This window comes from Lissotriton helveticus, chromosome 7 (assembly GCF_964261635.1).
Source record: "Lissotriton helveticus chromosome 7, aLisHel1.1, whole genome shotgun sequence".
NCBI classification, from domain to species: domain Eukaryota; kingdom Metazoa; phylum Chordata; class Amphibia; order Caudata; family Salamandridae; genus Lissotriton; species Lissotriton helveticus.
The window spans coordinates 1,933,716,114-1,933,737,809 of NC_136068.1; positions in this window are offsets into that span (position 1 = coordinate 1,933,716,114).

A 21,696-nucleotide genomic window follows, 5' to 3' on the forward strand; every position below is an offset into this window, starting at 1 on the left:
CAGTACTTCCAAATAGATAAGGCCCTTTTTCAGTTGTGAGGCCTTTATCCTCCAAAGAGCCATTTAGTGAGGAAGGCACAGGATTAGATAGTTGACAAGAGTTGTCCCACCACTCTTGCTATTTGACGCGGGGACTCTCTGCTCTTGAGGAGTGTCCTTCTTAACTCCTGGTGTATCAGAGCCACCTTCTTTGGTGCCAGGCTGAGGGATAACTTGACTGAGTCGATGACAAAACCCAGGAAGTGATCTGTCGAGCTGGTACCATCGCTAACTTCTTTGCATGGATAATGAAACACAGTTTTTCCACCAAAAAATTTGCTTTTGCTAGAAGCTCCAAAATCCACTTCAGGCTTTGCTCCATCAGTGGAATGTTGTCCAAGTCGACAGCCGGATTGTGGCTTGGTGTTAGTGATTTTTGGTTTCTGCGCACTTTACCACTGTGTCCCAGGGTAGAGTGCGTGCGTTTAGCGAAGTTGGCCTGCCCTCCCACAGGAATGCCTGGGGAATGTGTGTGTCCATGGTAGTTCCTGATGCGTGGGGAGTGCAGATGTGAGTTTGGTATGTGCGGACTCGTGTAATTAAATGCTGCGCGATGATGTGTGCGGCGTTATTGTGTCTAGTGTGGAAGTGCCACTTCTAGAAGTAGGCATGTTTGGGTAATTTATGTGAAATGACTGGCTGGTTTGTGATTGGCTGGAGCTGGCTGGTGTGCCAGGCTCCAGGAGTCAGGATGGCTCTGCCCCGGTGGTGAATGGGGAGATCTGCATGTTGATGGCAGGGAGGGGCTGCACCTGGGACCTGAATAGGGCTGGGCTTTCCCCCACACAATGCTGGCTCCGCTCCCTGTGGTGCGACTGATGACCCTACCCATCCTGTGACTAGGCCGAGGGGCTGAGCAAAACAAAGTGCTCAGGAAACAGTTGTATCTGGTTTGCCCCTTGCCTGCACCCCAGAGACAAAGGATTTCTGTGGATAAAAAGGGGCTGTGACCCCATGTAAATGTTCTGTACCTGATCCTAACTTGGAGGGGGCCTGCTGCTGCTGGGCGCCAGGAGGACCGCCACTGGGGACTGCCTCTCTGCCTGGAGGGCCCTGTGAGCTGGCCCCTGGGCCCAGCCTTTGCCCCCCCTGCCTTCCTTCTTGTTACAGGATTTTGTCCCTGGACCTTTGGGGACTTCTGGGGCCCACCAGCGCCTGGGGAGTGCTGGTCTCCCCCTCCGAAAATAGTGATTTGCGCCACTGGTGCGGCGACTCCTACCTCGAGGGATTTCCCAGCGTGGGGATCCCCACTTTGTGCCTCTTGTTCGAAGCAGGTGCCCACCCTGCGTGTGGCCCCGCAAATTGGCCGAATCTCGGCACGGGTGCCACCCCGTTTATTTGCCGCCCCTTTGCTTGCTTACTTCAGGAACAGGTTCCCACCCTGTTTTATTTATTTATTGCACGGGTGCCCACCCCGTATTTCTGCCGGTTAAAATCACCGCCGCCGGCCCGGAGATCGATTAGGAAGCGCTGTGCCCGCCTCCCTACCAAGGGCCGCGCTGCCATTGGCGGCCCTCAGTAGCCGGAAACAGGAAGCCAGGCACAAGACGCCCGGACGTGGGCGGGTCTGGGGAAGCCAAGCAGAGCCTCTGCAAAGACAGGAAGCCGCGGGTGAAGTCGCGGGGCTCCCGTGCCAGGGGAGAGCCCCGCCTGTGGCAGAGTCCAGCCGCTGCGGTGAGGAGCCGAGAGGAGTCGCCAAAGAGAGGGGCCGCCGCCGCCAGAGACTGGTGAGGGAAGCCCCGAGGCCCCAGAGTGGGCCTCCAACGCTGCGGGCCCCACCATTGTTTGCCGAGCCCCGTGTGGCTCCAACGTGACCTACTTATGTTTAAAGTCCCCGTGAGGGGCTTGGGCCGTAATTGCTGAGGGTTCTGGGGTCCATTGTTCTGTGAGTCCCCCGAGGAGGGACTCCAACGTCGGGGGCATAGGTGTCTAGAGCCCACGAGAGGCTCCTGGGCATTGTCGTTGTTTCGAGTCCCCATAGCGAGACTCCATCAATTGCGGGGGAAGTTTCCTTGAGGTAGAGCGGCCCCGGTTGGCAGCGGGCCGCTCCCCCTTTCCCCCAGTTGGCAGCATCATTTCCATTTGAGGGGAATTTCTGGCGAGCCCTCGAGGGGCTCCAGAGGGCATTTGTTGATCCTGAGCCCCGAGGCTCCTGGGGGCATTGTTGCAAACCGAGCCCCCGTGGCTCCCACGTTGTCCAGGAGGACATAGTTGTTTTAGAGCCTGCCAGGCTCAGGTCCTACAACTGCCCAGCACTTAGTGGGCAGCTGCTACGTTTATGCTGAGAACCTTAGCGCAATCTTCTGTGTTGGCTGCCTGCCTTGACTTTGCTGGACACAGGGTGTTTCAGCCCCTGAGAGGCCAGTTGGCCTGGGGACAGTTCTGTTGTTGTGCCCTTGCGTGGGGTACGTGTTCATGCCCTATGTGATATTTTGTGCTAAATGTGATTTATGCGCTAATGCTATGGGTGTTAGGAAATGTACTGTGTGTAGTATGTTTTGCGCACCCCATGTTCTGACACCTCTGAATGTGTTTTTATGCATCATGTGTGAAGCTTCTGGCCTATACCCCTAAATGTATTTTTATGCTTAGGTGGTTGTTTTTCCTAGTATAGTTATACTAGTGAGTTCATGGTTCCCTGAGTGATATTTTCCTAAGGTGGTTAGGGTTGCGTAGGTAGTACTTACCTTTTACCAGTGATTACTGGTTGTGTGCTAGATTTGTTATTTGGTGCTACAGTTATTATATGTGCTATGTTCTAAGCGTTATTCCTACAAAGTGCTAATTCTACCAAGTGCTAGTTCCAAAAGTGCTTATTCCTGACTGTGGCCATGTCCCATGTACATAATCCCCTGTAAATTCTGCCCGTGCCTATGGCACATTGTAAAGTGTGTGTTTATTATCTAATGTGTTTGGTATAATACAAAGGCTATTTTTATATATAACCTTGTGTGGAGTTTCTTTTGTGGTGGGCCTTGGGTGTTGTTGCTGGGTGCGTGCGCAAATACTTAACCTACATTGCCTCCGGGGTAAACCTTACTGCTCGCGTCACGTTATCTAGAGGGTGAGCAGGGGTTATCTTTGGCGTGTAACTCCCTTGGCCTGATTAGAGTGGTGGTTTCTGCCTGGCTCTGGTGCAAGCCTTAGCCAACCGGAAATCCCATTTCTAACAACCGCTTTGTTTTTTCTTCTTCACCAAAAGGAGGTTGCTGGCACAACTCATTGGGGGAGTGAATGGTTGTTTTGACAATGGCTCTTTCCCCCGTAACACCTCTACCTCCTGGTCTGTCAGTCATGCTTGTGCCTTGGAAAAGGATAGAGGACGGCCTTTGTCATGTGGAATGGGGGAACCATAGGACTCTATGTGGAACCCTTGTGCTGTCTGCAAGGCCCAGAAGGCCTTGGTTACGAATTGCCATTTCTGTGTGAAGGAGGATGGCAACCTACCACCTACCTTTGCAACTGAAGAACGGGAAGCACCGAGTATAGTACAGTTTCTGGTGTTGAAAGAGCCATTATCCGAGCCACTAGTTCCTTTAGCTTTGCCCGCACCACGGGGAGGAAAAGAACCCGATAAATCTATTGGGATCCTGGAATACTGTCCCTGCTGGGAGCATTGGTGCAATAAGTGGCCAGGCGAGTGCCCCTTCCACGATCGGCCACCGAAGAAAACCTTGGGAGAGAACACTTTTTTTTTTTAATAGTGGACCGAGCTTTGTCCAGGGATGTGAACATGGAAACAAATTTAGATAATTCCTTAATAAAAGGGTCACAAAAAAGCTTTCCATGGCTATCGCTTCCGCCTTGGAGGAGGTCAAGTCACCCAGCTTTGCAACTAAGCTCCAGCAAATGGGAGCTTAATTCAAATGCAGACTTTTAACATTTCACTCTTTGTCCAGTGGGATTAAAGTATCCGACCAAAGTATCCGACGTGTAGCGGCTGCTCCTCTGGGCATGGACATTCTAGTCCAAAAATTTGAAGGGTTCTAAGTGGCAAACAGCAAACTGCTCCAACCTGGGTGCCAAGGTGGGTGCTTAGAGCTGGCTTCTCGCGGTGGTGCCATGCTCCGTCGTGGGTGCCAAGGTGGGAGCTTAGAGCTGGCTTCTCACGGTGGTGCCATGCTCCGCCGTGGGTGCCAAGGTGGGAGCTTAGAGCTGGCTTCTCGCGGTGGTGCCATGCTCCGCCGTGGGTGCCAAGGTGGGAGCTTAGAGCTGGCTTCTCGCGGTGGTGCCATGCTCCGCCGTGGGTGCCAAGGTGGGAGCTTAGAGGTGGCTTCTCGCTGTGGTGCCATGCTCCGCAGTGGGTGTTCACCTCACCTCCTGGACTCCTGCATTCCAAACGCAGACATTATCAGCATTTATTCCAAATTTATTGAAGTTCTTATCACATGAGAATGTGTAGAGAAATACAGTGTGCTATGCCCATAGAAATGCTGAAGTAACATGGATTATTATGTGGGGGGCATTTAGCAGAATTTCTGGCACAATCAGTTTAGCTTAATAGCCAGCAATTAAATTATTTTAGCTGTGTAAGTAAAAATGTTCCATGCAGCTGCACTAAAACTCTTGCTTTTTAGGATTATATAGTCTGACAAAAGCAATAAGAGGTCAATTGACATTAACGAAAGCAAAACAAAATTGACATATTCTGACCTGCTGCACCTCTTGCTGTGAATCTCACGTCATGAAGGAGGGAAAGGAAGCGGCCTCTTGGCATTGGTATGGCTGAGCACACAGGGCCTGAGTTACTTTTGTGTAAGCTTACTAAATTTTGTAATATCCACAAACTACGAGTTAATACTAATTTTAGGACTGTGGAGAGTCCGCAGTCGGGCGGAGAACTCTGCACATTAAAAGACGGTCTTGTCCTATCGCTGCTCCTCTATCCCTGTGTACTAGCTGAACTGACTGTGTTGAAAGGCGTCAGAGGGTGGGCATTTGTTTATTGATAGTGTATATGGACAAAACGTCCACCCCCTAGATGACCACTGATGTCATTATCACTGTAATATAGCAAATGCTGGGTCTGGAGGTGTCTGTTTTGGGAAACATGGCACAGACCCAGAGTGACGCTCCAATCCCAAGTCCCCACAGGTAAACCGTCCTTTTATTTTTATTTTATTCTCAGAAGAAGAGCTCACCACAGAAGTGATCGCCACCATTATTAAAGATGAGGAAGAGACTGATCCTTTGGCCGACCAAAACCCACATGAAGTAGAAAATATTCAGTGTCCTGTGGGTAAGTCCTCTTCTGTTTTTATTTATTTACTTGAGTTTTATATAGCGCTGGATAGACCCGGAGGTATCAGAGCGCTTTACATGAGGAGTTACATAGGTTACAAATTACACATCATTACAGAAGGTACAACAGTTACAAGTTACATCCTTAGGTTAATGGCGTGTAGAGGGGTAAGGGGGTAGTTTAAAAGGGAGAGGGGAGGGAGAATTACGCAGAGCATAGACATAAGGGTAGTCAAAGCAGGCAGGTGGAGAGGAATTCAGGGGAGAGAGGGAGGGAAAGGGGGAGGTAGCCAAAGAACAAAGGAGGGAAGCGGAGGTGGAGGCGGTGGGGGACACAGCTTGCAGACGGGGAAGTAACTGTGTCTGACGTCCGGCTGGGTGGGACAGGGATCATTCTCAGTCCTCAGTTTTGTGTGATTCTCATTTTCACGGTGGACTCTTTCAGCGGGGTTGCTGAGACTCCTGGGCATAAGATGCTGGAGTGCTTTGGTCACAGGCACACTCTGAGGAGTGAAGGAGGGAAGAGCTGGGGGACCGGGTAGGAAACCCAGCAGGAACACAGTGTCCGACGTCCGACAGGGTAGGAGACGGCTCCCAGTGGTAAGGGCATCAGTCCCAGCCCTGCACTATGTGGGACACCCTTGTCACTGTAGACTCTCTCAGAGTGGTCTCTCAGACTCTAGGGCAAAGATGCTGTATCCATCCCCAACAAGGGGAGTAGGAGTGCTTTGGACAAGGGCATAGTTATGGGGGCCATTTAAGGGAGTCAAGCTGGTACAGAAAGGCACTCCCTGTAAAAGGGTCTAATGGCATTGCCTCTTCCCACTTGGCTAGCACCACGTTGACAAAGCATCAAATCGCCAGGTTGGAGGGAGGGGCTCTGTGTTGCTCTTACAGTCGCCATTTTAAGGACAGGCAACACGCTTTAAACGAACAGCCACAGAGCCCCTAATAGAGTCAAAAAATGCAGCAAGTACCTCATCGGGTGTACGTCTGGTTGGTTTAAAGTTGGATCCTTGGGTTGGTCATAGTGAGGCAACAATGTCAAGACAGCAGAATCAACAAGCAGCCCCAAACCCCCTGTACTACCGTAACTCCAGTGGTGCCAGGGGTTGCCAAATGTAGAGCCAGGAGGAGGGAGAGGCACTCCACTCCTGAGCGGTAGTAGCGAACGAGCAGCGCAGGGAGCTATTCAATGGTCCCAAAGAAATCAGGCCGTCAATGCAGGCAGAGGGTGGGGCAATCCCTGAAGGTGGGCTTGAGAAAAATTAAAATCGCAGCACTCCAAGGTGAATCGCAATCTGCTCCTCTCCCGGCCATCCAGCCCGGGACACCTCAGGAGTGGAGGTGTTGTTGGGACAGCAGATCAGCCCTTAGGAGTACTTACAGAATTTCCCTGCAGCTTCAATCCACTGCCGATGCGATCCGCCGGCATTTTCCAGAGAGCTGGTCGGGCGGTTGGAGGAGGCTACCCGCCCAGGACCGTGCAGATGCCACTCACACGGCTGAGCATGCATCTAGGGCTCTCCCTCAGTGAAAGTCAGCGTGGAGGCCTCCATACCAAGGTCAGGCACTGAACAACTATAGGACATCAGCAAGTTGTGAGTGCCCCCTGCTTCAGAATGCTCCATACAGTTGCTCACACTGCAGTCACAACAGGCGAACTCGCTCTTTTCTTGCATAAAACAGCAAACTCGAAGCCGGCAGGATAGTTCTCACAGCACAGACATCGCTGCCATTTTAGAGTCAGGCCATATTAAATAAAGGATCGCCACGCACCTCAGATCACGCTTGTAACGCTATAACTATCTCATCCGAGGGTGTATGTATTCGAGCTCCCATGGAATCGGTATACAGCAGAGGCAATCCATGTCTTAGATGGGCAATTACTGACCTCCGAACATAAGACACTTGTGATCCGCCATTTTGCGCCATCAGCTCCCAGACATGGAACAGTTATCGGTGGTGATTGCTCTGGCATCTGCAGGTTAAATGCATCAAAGGGGGCATCCACAGGAGCAGCCCTCAAACAGAAGCCACAGCTTGGTTCTCTGGTGTGCCATGGATTCCGTAGACCCTGGAAATCGGGGATACTGTCTCCGTAAACGACAGAGCAACAGGCTCACGCAGCCAGCGGTGAGAGGCTCCACCCCCTAACCACCAATCTGTAAAATAGAGTGGGACCTCCAGTTGTATGCAACCATTGGTTCTTCACTCTGGATTGTTCTGCTGCGCCGGTATGCACATTTTTTGATCCTAAACATTTTAGAATGCAATACCTTTCTCCAAGAGATTATTAATTTTAGATTCCGTTTAGTTAGGTAGTTTAGTCAGAATTGGCAAGACTGCACTACCCCTATAAAGAAACAAAAACAAGATGCTTTGTATACAGACAGTTGTTATTCCTTCTTAACCTTTTGAATGCGGGCGGAATTCCCCCCACGATGCGCCAACATTTTAGGCGTACACAGTTCGGACGGCTCCCAGTGGTCCGACGCACACGCCCACCGTGACTTCGGACAGCCGAGGGCCGTCCGACACATCCAAAGGGTTAATGCTTCAAAAGAGAAACACATTAAGTTATGTGGAAATTGACATCAAGTCAAACTTAGAGAGAATTTAAAGAATGGTGGGCTGCTTGCCGAATCAACAGAGGCTACGGCCTCTTTTGCCCTCCTGGAGGAATGCCCATACATTATTCTGCTGGCAGGCATCTGTAAATCCTCTGTGCAGTGGCCAGTGCACTTAAGTTCGGGAATTAGCCATAGAAGGTTTCATCTTTGTTTCCCCGCAGCAAAAGCTTTCATGGCAGCCCCTGGAAGTGACATCAGTGAGGGGTGCCCAGTCTTAAATAAAGCGGGGTGCCTGTCACTGTGACCTGTGGATCTTAGGTTAAGGGTTTCCGAGGATGGAGTCAGCTAAGTCCGTGCCATCAGAAACCCCGCAGTTCTCCCACGTATAGGGTGTCAGAAAGCCATTTCTTGCAGGTGCCTTACATCCCCCAAATTGTGAATGATCCTTAACCCCTTCGGGGCTGATGATGAGCTCAGCTCGTCATGAGCGTAACCTGCCGTGCGCTCATGACGAGCTGAGCTCGTCATGTAACGCGGTAATTTTAAAATTGCTGCGTACAGCGGGAAAAGCCGCCGCATTGATGCGGTTAAATTTTCAGAATATGACAAACATATAGAGTCAGACGTACGAAGCATTTTGCCCGCCGTAAATGGCCCATCAACAGAAATATGCATTTTGCCATGAACAAAAGACAAAATGCGTCCAAGTCCTGTGCACAAGTATTAAAATGTCAGGTTCAAGTGTCAGAACTCAATGAGTAGGATAAGATTTATGCAGAAAACATCATGAAGGTCAAGATCCAGAGTTGCGTAAAGAATATATTTATAATTCAATCTTGATCAGTACAAGTAAAAATAAACCAGCCGACACGTGTTTCGTCACATCATGTGGAGGATGTGACTCTTCAGGGCTGTATGTTTTCAAAAGTTGAATGCAGAGACGCAAGACCGGTAAAAATTCCAAACCGGCTGCGGCACGTAGAAGCTGCGGACAATGGTCCGAGTGGTGAAAGGTTCCCTGCCGGAGGATGTGCCGGCAAGGGAGAGAACTACAGACGAATGCGTCCGAAGTCGGGACCGATCTATAAAATTAGGTTATCTCAAGAGAAACGAAGATGCACGGGTCAGTGCGGTCCTGTTGATGGGGAATCCAGCTGGCGGAGGGGCCTGTCACTGTGACCTGTGGATCTTAGGTTAAGGGTTTCCGATGGTGGAGTCAGCTAAGTTTATTTATTTATTTATTTATTCCGTGTTTTCTATAGCGCGAACATGACCCTGCGAGGGGTATCAGAGTGCTTTACAGAGGTGTTTCAACATTAGAACCATTAAGAACCATAAGTTGTAGAATACAAACTCTTGCAGTTCTCCCAAGTATAGGGTGTCAGAAAGCCATTTCTTGCAGGTGCCTAACATCCCCCAAACTGTGAATGGTCCTTACATTTTCAGAATATGACAAACATATAGAGTCAAACGTACGAAGCATTTTGCCCGCCGTAAATGGCCCATCAACAGAGTATGCATTTTGCCATGAACAAAAGACAAAATGCAACTCAGTAACTTGTTACACATTTTGCTTTTGCGATTTAGTATTAGAAGGGGGAGTGTTTATGGCGTCCCTTCTTAATACCGAATAGCACTGTTATGTATGAATAATTTACCGACTCCGTAGAGGGGGTGGTAGCTCATCATAAGCAAAGGAGGAGAGACTCTTTCCCCTTTGTGAGTTTTGATGAAAACACGTGTGTAAAAGCGGGCAGTGATGGTCCCATGGATCACTGCCTGCTCCTAAAAAATGAAAAGAAAACGTTTCATTTTTATTTTTGGAATGCAGTCCGTTTTCCTTTTAAGAAAACTGCCTGGATTGCAAAAAAAATATATGTTGCTTTATTTAACAAACATTGGCAAAGCCAAGAGGTCTCGCAATGGCTTTGCTGTTTTTTGTTTTTATTTATAAATCCGAGTTGGATTGGTGAATTAAAAAATGTATCCCAATAGCATTTTCTAGGAGTTAGTAACACATGGGACTCGTGGGGGGAACCAACACGAAGGCTGCAGGTGGGGAATGAAGCGTAACGGGGGGAAGCAACATGGAGGACGGGCGGCAGAAGCAACGCGGAAGGCATAGGTGGGGGAAGCAACATGGAGGACGGGCGGCAGAAGCAACGCGGAAGGCATAGGTGGGGGAAGCAACATGGAGGACGGGCGGCAGAAGCAACGCGGAAGGCATAGGTGGGGGAAGCAACATGGAGGACCGGCGGCAGAAGCAACGCGGAAGGCATAGGTGGGGGAAGCAACATGGAGGACGGGCGGCAAAAGCAACGCGGAAGGCATAGGTGGGGGAAGCAACATGGAGGACGGGCGGCAGAAGCAACGCGGAAGGCATAGGTGGGGGAAGCAACATGGAGGACGGGCGGCAGAAGCAACGCGGAAGGCATAGGTGGGGGAAGCAACATGGAGGACGGGCGGCAGAAGCAACGCGGAAGGCATGGGTGGGCGAAGCAACATGGAGGACGGGCGGCAGAAGCAACGCGGAAGGCATAGGTGGGGGAAGCAACATGGAGGACGGGCGGCAGAAGCAACGCGGAAGGCATGGGTGGGCGAAGCAACATGGAGGACGGGCGGCAGAAGCAACGCGGAAGGCATGGGTGGGGGAAGCAACATGGAGGACGGGCGGCAGAAGCAACGCGGAAGGCATAGGTGGGGGAAGCAACATGGAGGACGGGCGGCAGAAGCAACGCGGAAGGCATAGGTGGGGGAAGCAACATGGAGGACGGGCGGCAGAAGCAGCGCGGAAGGCATAGGTGGGGGAAGCAATATGGAGGACGGGCGGCAGAAGCAGCGCGGAAGGCATAGGTGGGGGAAGCAACATGGAGGACGGGCGGCAGAAGCAGCGCGGAAGGCATAGGTGGGGGAAGCAACATGGAGGACGGGCGGCAGAAGCAATGCGGAAGGCATAGGTGGGGGAAGCAACATGGAGGACGGGCGGCAGAAGCAACGCGGAAGGCATAGGTGGGGGAAGCAACATGGAGGACGGGCGGCAGAAGCAACGCGGAAGGCATTGGTGGGGGAAGCAACATGGAGGACGGGCGACAGAAGCAACGCAGAAGGCATAGGTGGGGGAAGCAATATGGAGGGTGGGTAGGAAGCAACATGGGCGATGAAGAGGAATGGGGAGCTTTTACGAGAAGCACACGGGGGCGAACACAATACTGATGAGAGAGCAACAGCAGTACACGAGGGACACATCTGGAAAACACATGCACTCTTGCACAGTGCCTACTGTTCTGCTGCCTGGTTCTCCCGGTTCAAGGTCAGCCGCTCTAGCCATTGGGCCACACCCAGCCCCTTTCAGTTTGTCTTGCCTTTGCTCTATTACGCGCACTGTGCTCTCTACAGTGCTCTGACGCCGATGCTGGGTGGGGTCTGTGCAGTGGGTGGCCCCCAACAAGCAAACGTTCATAAACAAAACATCCCTGCCACTCTCTCCTTCTGTCTATCTCTCTCTTTTTCTCCCTCCCTCCCCCTCTCCCCTCTCTCACTCTTCCCTCTCTCTCTCTCTCCCTCCCTCTCTCTCTATCTCTCTTGATATCTGTCTGTCTCTCTCTCTCTCTCTCTGTCTCCCTCTCTCCCTCTCCCTCCCCTCCCCCTCTCCCCTCTCTCACTCTTCCCTCTCTCTCTCTCTCCCTCCCTCTCTCTCTATCTCTCTTGATATCTGTCTGTCTCTCTCCCTCTCCCTCCCCTCCCCCTCTCCCCTCTCTCACTCTTCCCTCTCTCCCTCCCTCTCTCTCTCTCTCTGGATATCTGTCTCTCTCTCTCTCTCTCTCTCTCTGTCTCCCCCCCTCTCCCCTCTCTCTGCCCCCTCGCTCTTGTTTCTTGTTCAGGCCCACCATCCAAAACATGAAATTCCTGGCCAAGTCACAGGGAGAAAACTCCCTGTATGTCAGGAAAATGTTTATTTTGTCTTGTGAAACCTTATGGATATAAAGTGCACCAGTATCATACCCCCGAACCACAGGGTCCAGTATGGGAGAGCACAATCTCTCTTCAAGACTAAAGGCTGATCTCAGATACAACGGTCAGTAGAAAACAATGGCAGTTTCTTTCTTCCAACCACAAAGAGGAGGAGATGAGAGAAATATCATAGTCGTAACGCCACATGAGACAAAAATTCTGCTTCAACCTCCAACATAAACTTCTAGGAGAGGCAGCTTGGTGTTCACTACCTGAAGCCTAACATCAGAGCAATAACCCCAGACCTGTTCTAAGGTTCCCCATCACAGGGCTCTGGATGTCGGGCATGTATAGTCTCTTTCTCTCCCTCTGGGCGAGGAGAACCCTCCTTCCTCAAAGCATGGAGCTCTAGCGTTGTCTGAGGGTTCACAAAAAACAAAGGTTGAGTTCTGTGAAACCCTGAGCTGCGGCTGCGGCTCTGGTTGCAAAGTCACGTTGTCCAGTATCGGTCAGTTCCGCCACCACTGTCTCCATTCTCACCTTCCTAGCCACTGATTCTCTAGGGGCTGAAAGAGAGACCTTCAGGTCTGACATATTGGTGGCAGCCCTGCCTTCCAGGAGAACCTTGCTAAGGAACTGTGCACTTCAGTGTTAAGTTCATCACTGGGGGCTCCATGAGTTCGGCTTCGTTCTCTTCCACTGGCCACATCTGTCCGACCCTAGATGCATCCGCCCTCCCTTTTTTCAGCCTTACTTGCCCTTCCTCCTCGTCACTTCCCCCTCCCTGTTTACCACCTTCACTCTTCCCTGCACCCCCTTCCCTTGTCCACCCTCAGCCCTCATCCCCTCTAACCCCCCCCACTTCTGCCCCTCCCGCTCTCTTCCTTACCAACCTAACGGACCACCAACCTCCCTATCCTGACTCTGCAATTTTCCGGCTCTCTTTTCAATTTGTGCCTTGATATTTTTGATTATCACATCTCCCACATTTTGGTGTGCTTATTTTCCATATTTATCATTTTGAAATCTGTCAGGCGGAGACTTATATGTTGTTTATATACATTGATGCTATGTATGACCCATGTCTTATTGACCTTCTTGTCTCAAAAATGTAAAGCGCTCTGATACCCCTGGGTCCAGCCAGCGCTATATAAAACCTCTAAAATAAAATAAATAAATACATACATTTTCTAGGAGTTCCTCTTTGAATCTAAGTGCTCGATTGAAGCAAATGAGCAGTTTAAAAATATTCAGCACCTGTGGGCCGACTTCCTATATACGTATCGACCCCTTCTTCCTCCAAATACCACGCTCGGCCACAGAGATATTTCTGTCTTCATAGCATTGTCCAGTGACTCCATCTGTTCATCAAGGGGACAAGTAGTATTTTTTAAATCCTTAATGATGGCCATAAATTAGATCCTCCCCGTGGGGTGATTAGTGCCCCCGACACATGCGCCACCTGAAGAATGGGCCTGCAGCGTGAAAAAGTTTTCTTTCTTTTTTTCTCCTCATTGTTTGTGCTCTTTATGGGACATATTAACGCTAGAATGCAAACTATAGGCCCAGTCCGGGCGTCCAATAATGGGGGGCAGTCTCTCCTCTTTGGGTACTGAGGCATGGCCATAAGACCTCTCCGGCCTCCTCACTCTCACTGCAAGCACAGGCGAGTCAGGAATCGCAAATCACATCCGAGTGGGGCTGACATTTTTGGCTTCTCTGTGGTGTACCAGCTTGGGGTACTGCAAAACCTCAGCTACGATTTACTCCACTTGACCATAAATCTAGAGAGCAGGCCAAAGTTATCCATCATGTACACTAACACGTCATCAGTTTTAATCCTGATGATTTTTTTAGGTCACCCGCTATATTTAGCCCTCAGCTAAGACCCTCTCTTTTCACATGGCTGGCTAAGGATGTCATCTCCAGGGGAAAAAGAAGGTGCAACGGGGGCATCCCTGCCTAGTAGATTCAACAATGGCAACATTTCAAAGGAGCGCACAGCAAGTTTAGGAAAGGTAAGTCCACACAGTTTGGTTGGTGCTCAAGGTAGATCAGAGTCGGTTACCACGACTCCAAATGAAACCACCAAGGTGGTTCAACCACAATTGCAAATGTTCCACCAAGCACTCCACTATTTAAATACAGTCCACAAATTGTATTTTAAATACAATTTGTGGACTGTATTTAAATAGTGGAGTGCTTGGTGGAACATTTGCAATCCCTGCCTAGTACCTCTCAGCAGATCACTGAGAAGATACTACCCTTCCTGTGCACCCCTCTGTGCTGAGTCTGTATATAAGAAAGTAGTTCAGCCAATGAGTTCAGGCCCACAATCCATAATCTCCAATACAGCATACTCTGCCTTTAGGGTGGCAAAAGCCTTATCCATGTCCAGTGAGCTGACCTATGACTAGGGTCTCTGAGAGACACATTCGTAAACAGTTGTGGTGCTTCGGGAAAGTGCTGAGGCCCGCAGCAAAAACGCGCTGGTCCTGGTGTACCAAGGTTCAGCATCAGCAGGGCAGTAGTGCACTTGTTCCAAATTGTCTTGATCGAATTTAAAGATCTGTACTAGCATACCGGCCATAGCTGCCGGGGGAGAGGTGGGAATCTACATAGCTCTCAAGTTTACAGGCCCAATCAATCAATCAATCAATCATGCCATTTGTATAGCGCACTACTCACCCGGGAGGGTCTCAAGGCGCTTGGGGGGGAGGGGTATGCTACTGCTCGAACAGCCAGGTCTTGAGTTGTTTCCTGAAGGCGAGATGGTCCTGGGTCAGCCGAAGGTGGATGGGGAGGGAGTTCCAAGTCTTGGCAGCCCAGCCCAGAAGCCTCGGGACATGAAAAGCCCACCTGGCTATAATACTGAGCTGGAAGCCCATCTGATCCTGTACATTTGCCCACAGCCACCAGTTTGACGACTGCTCTGATTCCGGACCGGAGAGTCAGAGTATCCAATGATTCTCTCTGCTCGGGGGTGAGGTTTGAAGGACCAGCTCCAGCTACCTCAGGGTAGTATTTTAAACCAATCACATAGGCAACCTTGTCACTTGAATGGTTGGATGTTTCCTGGCTCTCAGGGTTCCTCAATTTCTCAAGCTTGGCATCATGTCTTGCCCCTCTTTCCCAAAGTTGTTTATCAATTTGTGAGGTCACCGCTCATTAGTGTCATGTCTTCCACATAATTATCCAAGAGACTAACCCCCAGATGCATCAAGCACCTATTCTGCGAATTCCAATTTGCGAAAAATACCGAATCGCAAATTGGAATTCGCAGAATGAGATGCATCAAAAAATGCGTCCCAAAAATGCGATTCGCAATCGTCCGCAATCGCCGAATGCGAATTTCGCAAAATCGCACAAAAAACGCAGAATCTCCTGTTTTTCCAAGTTGAAATTGCGATTTCGCAATTACCGAAATTGCAAATTGCAAATTGCGATCTCGCAAATTGCGAGATCGCAAAAACGGGAAGTCGCATTTTGAGCACAATGATGACATCACAACCAGGAAGTAGGCAGTTCCCTTACTCATTCTGAACACAGAGCTGGAGAGAGGAGGAGGCACAGCACTGAGCTCTAGCAGACACACCCTGCAGCCCCACAACAGGACATACATCCAACTCCAGAATGTCCCAGGATGCAGCAGGATCCAGTGAAACTGGCAGGAAAAGAAAACTAAAATTTTCCGAACAGGTGGAGTACCTGATTGAGGGAGTCAGCAGGGACCATGATAAGCTTTTTGGGAAGCTATCCAGGAAGGTGCCTGAGGCTGACAAAATGCGCATTTGGCTGCGCATCAGGGCGAAGGTAAACGCCGTAGGAGTGACCCAGCGGTCAATCGATGATCTAAAGAAGAGGTGGTATGACCTCAGAGGCCGTGCCAAGGAGCGCATAGCAGAGAGGGTGGGGGAGCAACGGGCCACGGGAGGAGGATACCCCACAGTTGCAGCCAACACACCACTCGAGGACCTTGTTGAGGATACCATCGACCCTGCGGCCTGAGTGGGGGTCACTCAGCTGGACACCTCCCGACCCATACAACAATCCCAAGGTAAGAGCCATGCAACTGCGACCCCATCCCCTAACAATGCCCATGGCCCCAGAGCTAGCCATTTGATAACCCCAGTAATGGAGTCCATGCACATCAGACACGCCCTATTGCATTGTGGGACCTGTAGTGTGACAGTAGTTCCCTGATAGCCACACACAGCCAGAACTGTCAAGTGAAACATATCCCTAAAGCCATTCAAGGAATGCAAGCCTGCATGCATGTTGCAACATCCCATGTGCAAGATTCATATCATTAATCATGCACCCATTCACATCACAGGTGCTGCAGAAGCAGAGACCACAGACAGCGAGGCACTCCATATTTGTGATTTGTGATTTGTGATTGTATTTGTAGAGCGCAACGGTCGCTCCGGAAGGAGCATCCTGGCGCTATTCTGGAGGTATGCAGTTAGTTACGTAAACAGAATTAGATGGCGGCCATGACATAATCGTCTGGAAGATTAAAAATCCAGGTTTTCAGTTGCTTCCTGAACTGGGATTCTAGAGTTTGGGACCTGAGGATTTTAGGCATGGAGTTCCAGGTTCTGGAGGACAGATAGGTCAAGGTTTTGCCCCCTTTAGTTTTGAGGAGACCCCAGAGGAGACGGAGGGAGAGAGCCATCCTTCCCTACAACCTGGGCCATCACACACATCTGCACAAGTACCACCACCTCCCCATGCGGACAGGGCCACCCCTGCAGCCACAGGAGGAGTGCAACCACCCCAGGCGTCACGCATGGCAGTGGAACAGGCCACACCACCATCCAGGTGGCTGACATCCCGCACAGCCAGTGGCCACACGAGCAGACAGGGGGCAACATGCCCAAGATCCAGTGCTAGGGATCGAACGCCGGATGCTAGCTGTGCACCGCAAGCAGGCACAGCACATGGCAGCCATGCAGCTGCAGAAGACTGCACGTAATGTCAACCAGCTCACCGAAAGTGTGCAGGAGTTAACGGCTGCAGTGAAGGAGAACAGCCAACTGATGGTGTCGCAGCAGGACATCACCCGCCGCCGCCACCGCCAGCTGCTGACCTGGCTATCAGCATATCCTAGGTCGAACCGCCTGATCGGGAATGCAACATCTCAACTGTCACGCCGGTCCCTGGCAATGCAAATCCAAATGGTGCAATGCTGCCAGAATGTTGCAAGGGCCCTGGAGCAGGTCACCACCGCAGTCCAAAACCAACAGGTGTGTGGCCATGGCCATGCAAGGGGGCCTGGAGGGTGATGATGCCAGTTAGGGCACATCCAGCCTGAGCAGCCTGTCTGTGCCGGTGGTACGAGAACGACGCCGCAGTACCAGGCCCACTGCAGCATCACGGCCGGACACTGCCGACGTGGATTTGGAGAGGCGACAGGGTGCGTCCGGCAGGAGGCCCCATGTGAATGACTGAACATTAGCAGCAGTGCCATGCTGATGCACCAAGCACGCCTGCTCTGCATTCATGAGGCTGTATGACGCAATACAGTAGTCATGTTGTTTGAACAAACAAAAAAGTTATAGATCTTGTTCAAAAAATTATAAGAATTTATTTTAAACGCAAACCTTCCTCATGTCATTATTTCATGTGGCATGCAAGAGAGCAGTGTTGTGTGAGGGGTATGGGTGCACTAGAAACAGTTCATTGTGATTTGGTTGCGGCGCCTGTGTCCTTCTGCAGGATTCTTCCCGCGTGCATGGTGCACATGTGCACGTGGGCGGTTGTCCGCCTCCGACTCACTGCCAGAGATCTCCACAGGTATCCTCCGCTTGGTAGCAATGTTGTGGAGTATGGCACACACGGCCACGATGCGGCAGCAGACCTCAGGCTGGTATTTGAGGGTCCCACCAGTCTTATGTAGGATGCGGAATCAGCTCTTTAACATCCCAAATGTCCGTTCAATTACATTTCTTGTGTGAATGTGTGCAGCATTGTAACGCTGTTCCTGTGGTGTAGCAGGGTTTAGGTATGGGGTGAGGAGGTACTCACGGAGGCCGTAGGCGCTGTCACCTGAAGGATAGGAGCAGAGGGTCAGTGCCTGTTATGCGCAGCTACATGGTCTGGACATACTGTTTATGGGCATGTGTAATTACCTCGCCAAAGTCACCCCTGGCCAAGCGGGTGTGTATGCCGCTGTGCCTGAAGATGAATGAATCATGCGTGCTCCCCGGGTATTGGGCCACTATGTCGGTGATGATTGTCTTTGCATTGCAGACCATCTGGATGTTGAGTGAGTGGTAGGACTTGCAGTTCCGGTACATGTATTCTGTCTCAGCGGGTGGGCAGGTGTGGATGTGGGTACAGTCAATGCAGCCAATTACATGGGGGAATTGCGCGGTGTTATAGAAGTCAAGCTTTGTTGGGTTTAAGTCCTGTTGGGTGGTTGGGAAGGTTATGTAGTGGTGTATCCGGGTCAGCATGGCGTCCAGGAAACTCTGTAGGCAGCGTGACAGTGTGCTCTGGGAGATCCCCCCTGCATATGCAACTATCCCCTGGAAGCTTCCGGAGGCCAGTAGGTGCAGGCAGCACAGGACCTGGACATGGGTGGGCACGGCATTGGTCCTCCTTGTTGGGTGCTGCATCAGGGGTCAAGGTCTCTGATGAGCTTCGTTATCCTTGCCCCATTCAGCCTGTATGTTATGTTATAACCCATTTGTAAAGCGCACGTAGACCAAGGTTTCATGGCGCTGTTCAGAGTAGGATGCGGGCAGGACTAATTTACTCATATGCCTGTGTGAACAGCCAGGTCTTAAGCTGCTCTCTGAATCGGAGTAACTCAGAGCAGGAGCGGATCTCTAATGGAAGTGTGTTCCAGAGTTGTGGCGCCAGGAACCCGAAGCGACGGCCGCCATGTCGCTTCCGTTTGAACCTGGCACTCACTAACAGATTTTGATATTTGGAACGGAGATCGCAAGTGGGAGTGTGCCTTAATATCAGGTTATTAATAAAAATGGGGCTATAGCAATTTAAGGACTTGAATGTTAGGCAAGCTGTTTTAAAAATGGACCGTTGGAGCAGTGGAAGCCAATGTAGCTTCCTTATTAGGGGTCTTACCGATTGCCATTTAGGCTGCTGATAGATCAATCTCGCAGCCTGGTTCTGTACCAGCTGGAGCCTCTTGATCTGATACAAAGGGAGTCCTAGATAGATTGAATTTGCATAGTCTAGGTGAGACAGGACCAATCCTATCACAACTTGTATCAGTGCTGCCTGGGTGAGCAGGTGGTGTATCTTCTGGATCTTTCGCAATTGACTTGTATTTGGAGTAGATCTCCTCTTCAGTCTGGCCCAGGAGTGTTATCCGCAGCCGGAAGATGCGCTCCTGGATCCTGCGTTGGTTCCGGGCTGCAGCCTGGAGCCTCAGCCGCCTTGCCACGATGTAGAGACCTGGCATTGTGAATGTCCTCATGCTCCTACTGTGTCTCCCTAAGTGTGTATGTTTCACCCTGCACCTGTTCATTGTTAGTTGTATTTTTTTTTAGCAAATGAACCTCATGGTTACCACCTGGTTTGACTTCTCCTTCATTTTCGATTCGCATTTAGCGATTTTGGTGTTTTTTCAATTTGCGATTTTTGATGAATTGTAATTGCGATTTATTTGCGAATTCGCAAATTAATTCGCAGAATAAGTGGAAAATCGCTGTTACAGAATCGCAAAGGGGGTTCCACATTGATTCTGCAAATTTATGTTTACGAGTTCGCTATTTGGTGTTTTTTTGCTTCATGAATTGCGGGAGCGAAAATTGCGATCGCAATAGCTGTTTTGCAGCTATTGCGATCGCAATTTCGGTTCATGAATCTACGCCTAAGGTCCTCCTTTAGCAGTTATCCCAGGTCACCACTGATGATCTTTATGCAGTCCCCAGATCGCAACCTTAGAGGCCTCCCATTCAGAACATGTTCCCAAAAGAGCCTTCCTTCTCCCTGAAATAGTACAAAAGGGCCCTTGAGCTTTCTGCAGCGCCCAGAACGGTTATCGCCAAGAGGGCAGGTACATAAGGGGTTTATCTCAGGCAGCAGACAGCACACAAGAGGTTGTGATCAGACAGTTTCCTACACAAATATTCAACATTTGAGACATGCACAACCAAGCCTTTGGCAGTCGGGAAGTAATCTAACCTTGTGTGTTGCCCCTACACGGTGGAGTATAAGGAATATTTACAGTCGAGTGGATGCGAGCCTGACCAGAGGGCACAGTCTTCAGTGACTCGGACAGTCCATGTCTATTCTTCTCCTTTCACTAATTTTCCATGGGGGGGGGGAGTGGAGGATTAGGATGCAGAACCACCTGTCTAGTTCATGCTCCCCTAATCAACCATTGAAGCCCCACTGTCGACCACCTTAACCAGATACATCAATAGGCTTACACTCAGCCCTAGATGGGTTCAAATTGCAGTTGGTTCCTACCGCGGCAGAGAAGCAACTGCATAAAGGCCTAAAAAAATAACAAAACGACAACAATAGGCTACTAAAGTAGAAGTCAGGCCGCGAGCTACTGGCAGGGCATCTGCGAGCTACCAGTAGCTCGCGATCGACCGGTTGGAGATGCCTGATTTAGACCAACCACTGAAAATCGAGCTTGCCATCCAGTCGTCATTCCATCACAACTTGGCTACTCTCAGGGTCAGTGAGCACCACAGTCTTTTTGAAAATGAACACATGCTAACAGGTGTATATTTCGAAAAAAAGCTGAGGAAATAACTCTTTGAGAGAATGCTACATCACGATGGCAAAACAGACCACTTTTGATCTTAGATAACAGCTTTGCGTTCAATCACTCTCTGACCGTGTTTGCCTTGGACCACTGTACCGCACATCACTGCCTTTTGGCTAGGGTTGCCCCATGTAAATACCACACGCGTAGGGGTGAAGAATGTGTAAATCAAGTTAGCCAGGCCCACCTGCGACATTAGAACTATCACATTCAACGCAGCAATGGTATCACTTCGTAATGTCCCTCATATGCATATCCTTGTTACTGATCTTGGCATGTTGATGTTATTGTATTCACTAGTACTAGCTTAGCACCTTGCTTAACTAATCAAATTTGTGATTCAATCTCGATGCAGGGGCAGCTCTTAAGCCTGCGTATATGTTCAAAATCCTCATCGATGCTTATTGTTTATTCTGTATTGATTGCCTCTATTTCCGCACGGATATGGTCATATTTGTATGGTATTTTTCTCTCAAAATGTATGTCTCTGTTTGGGACATAACTTGGTTTAGAATATACTGGGAATGTGTTTGATGTATGTTTAGAATAGGTCACATAGTCATTCAGGATAATTTGTTCATGATACTCCTTTCTACACATTGATGATTCTATAATGGTTTGCGGTTTGGATATCATTCTCGTTGATTATTCTCTCTATGAATATCAGACTCGTGGATGGCTGTCATTACAATTGGTGTTTCCCACCTCCCATGGTCAACATAATCCCCGACAATCTTCTTCTGTGCTGGCCGTGGCAGAAGGGGGATATTTTAATCTCCTTGTGGACCCTGTCTTGGATCAGAATTCAGAGTATAGGTATAGAACCCCCAAAGAATCAATTATCTGTACTGAATGGACCAAACATTTTGACAAAGGGGTTTTTGAGCATATTACACCTGACTCCTGGCACACGATTGGCAAACTTTCCCTGTGCAACAAAATTGCCCATCTCTCATCCAGTCAAATTTCTTTACAACAAATCTTTTACAAGGATACCAGACCACCAACATAAACTGAAATAATGAGATAACGACAAATGCTGGAACTGTATTCTTGAGCCTGGAACACACCAACACATGTTTTTGGGTGCCACCTATTAAACTCATACTGGCCATCAATGCAGACCCGTGTCAGCAA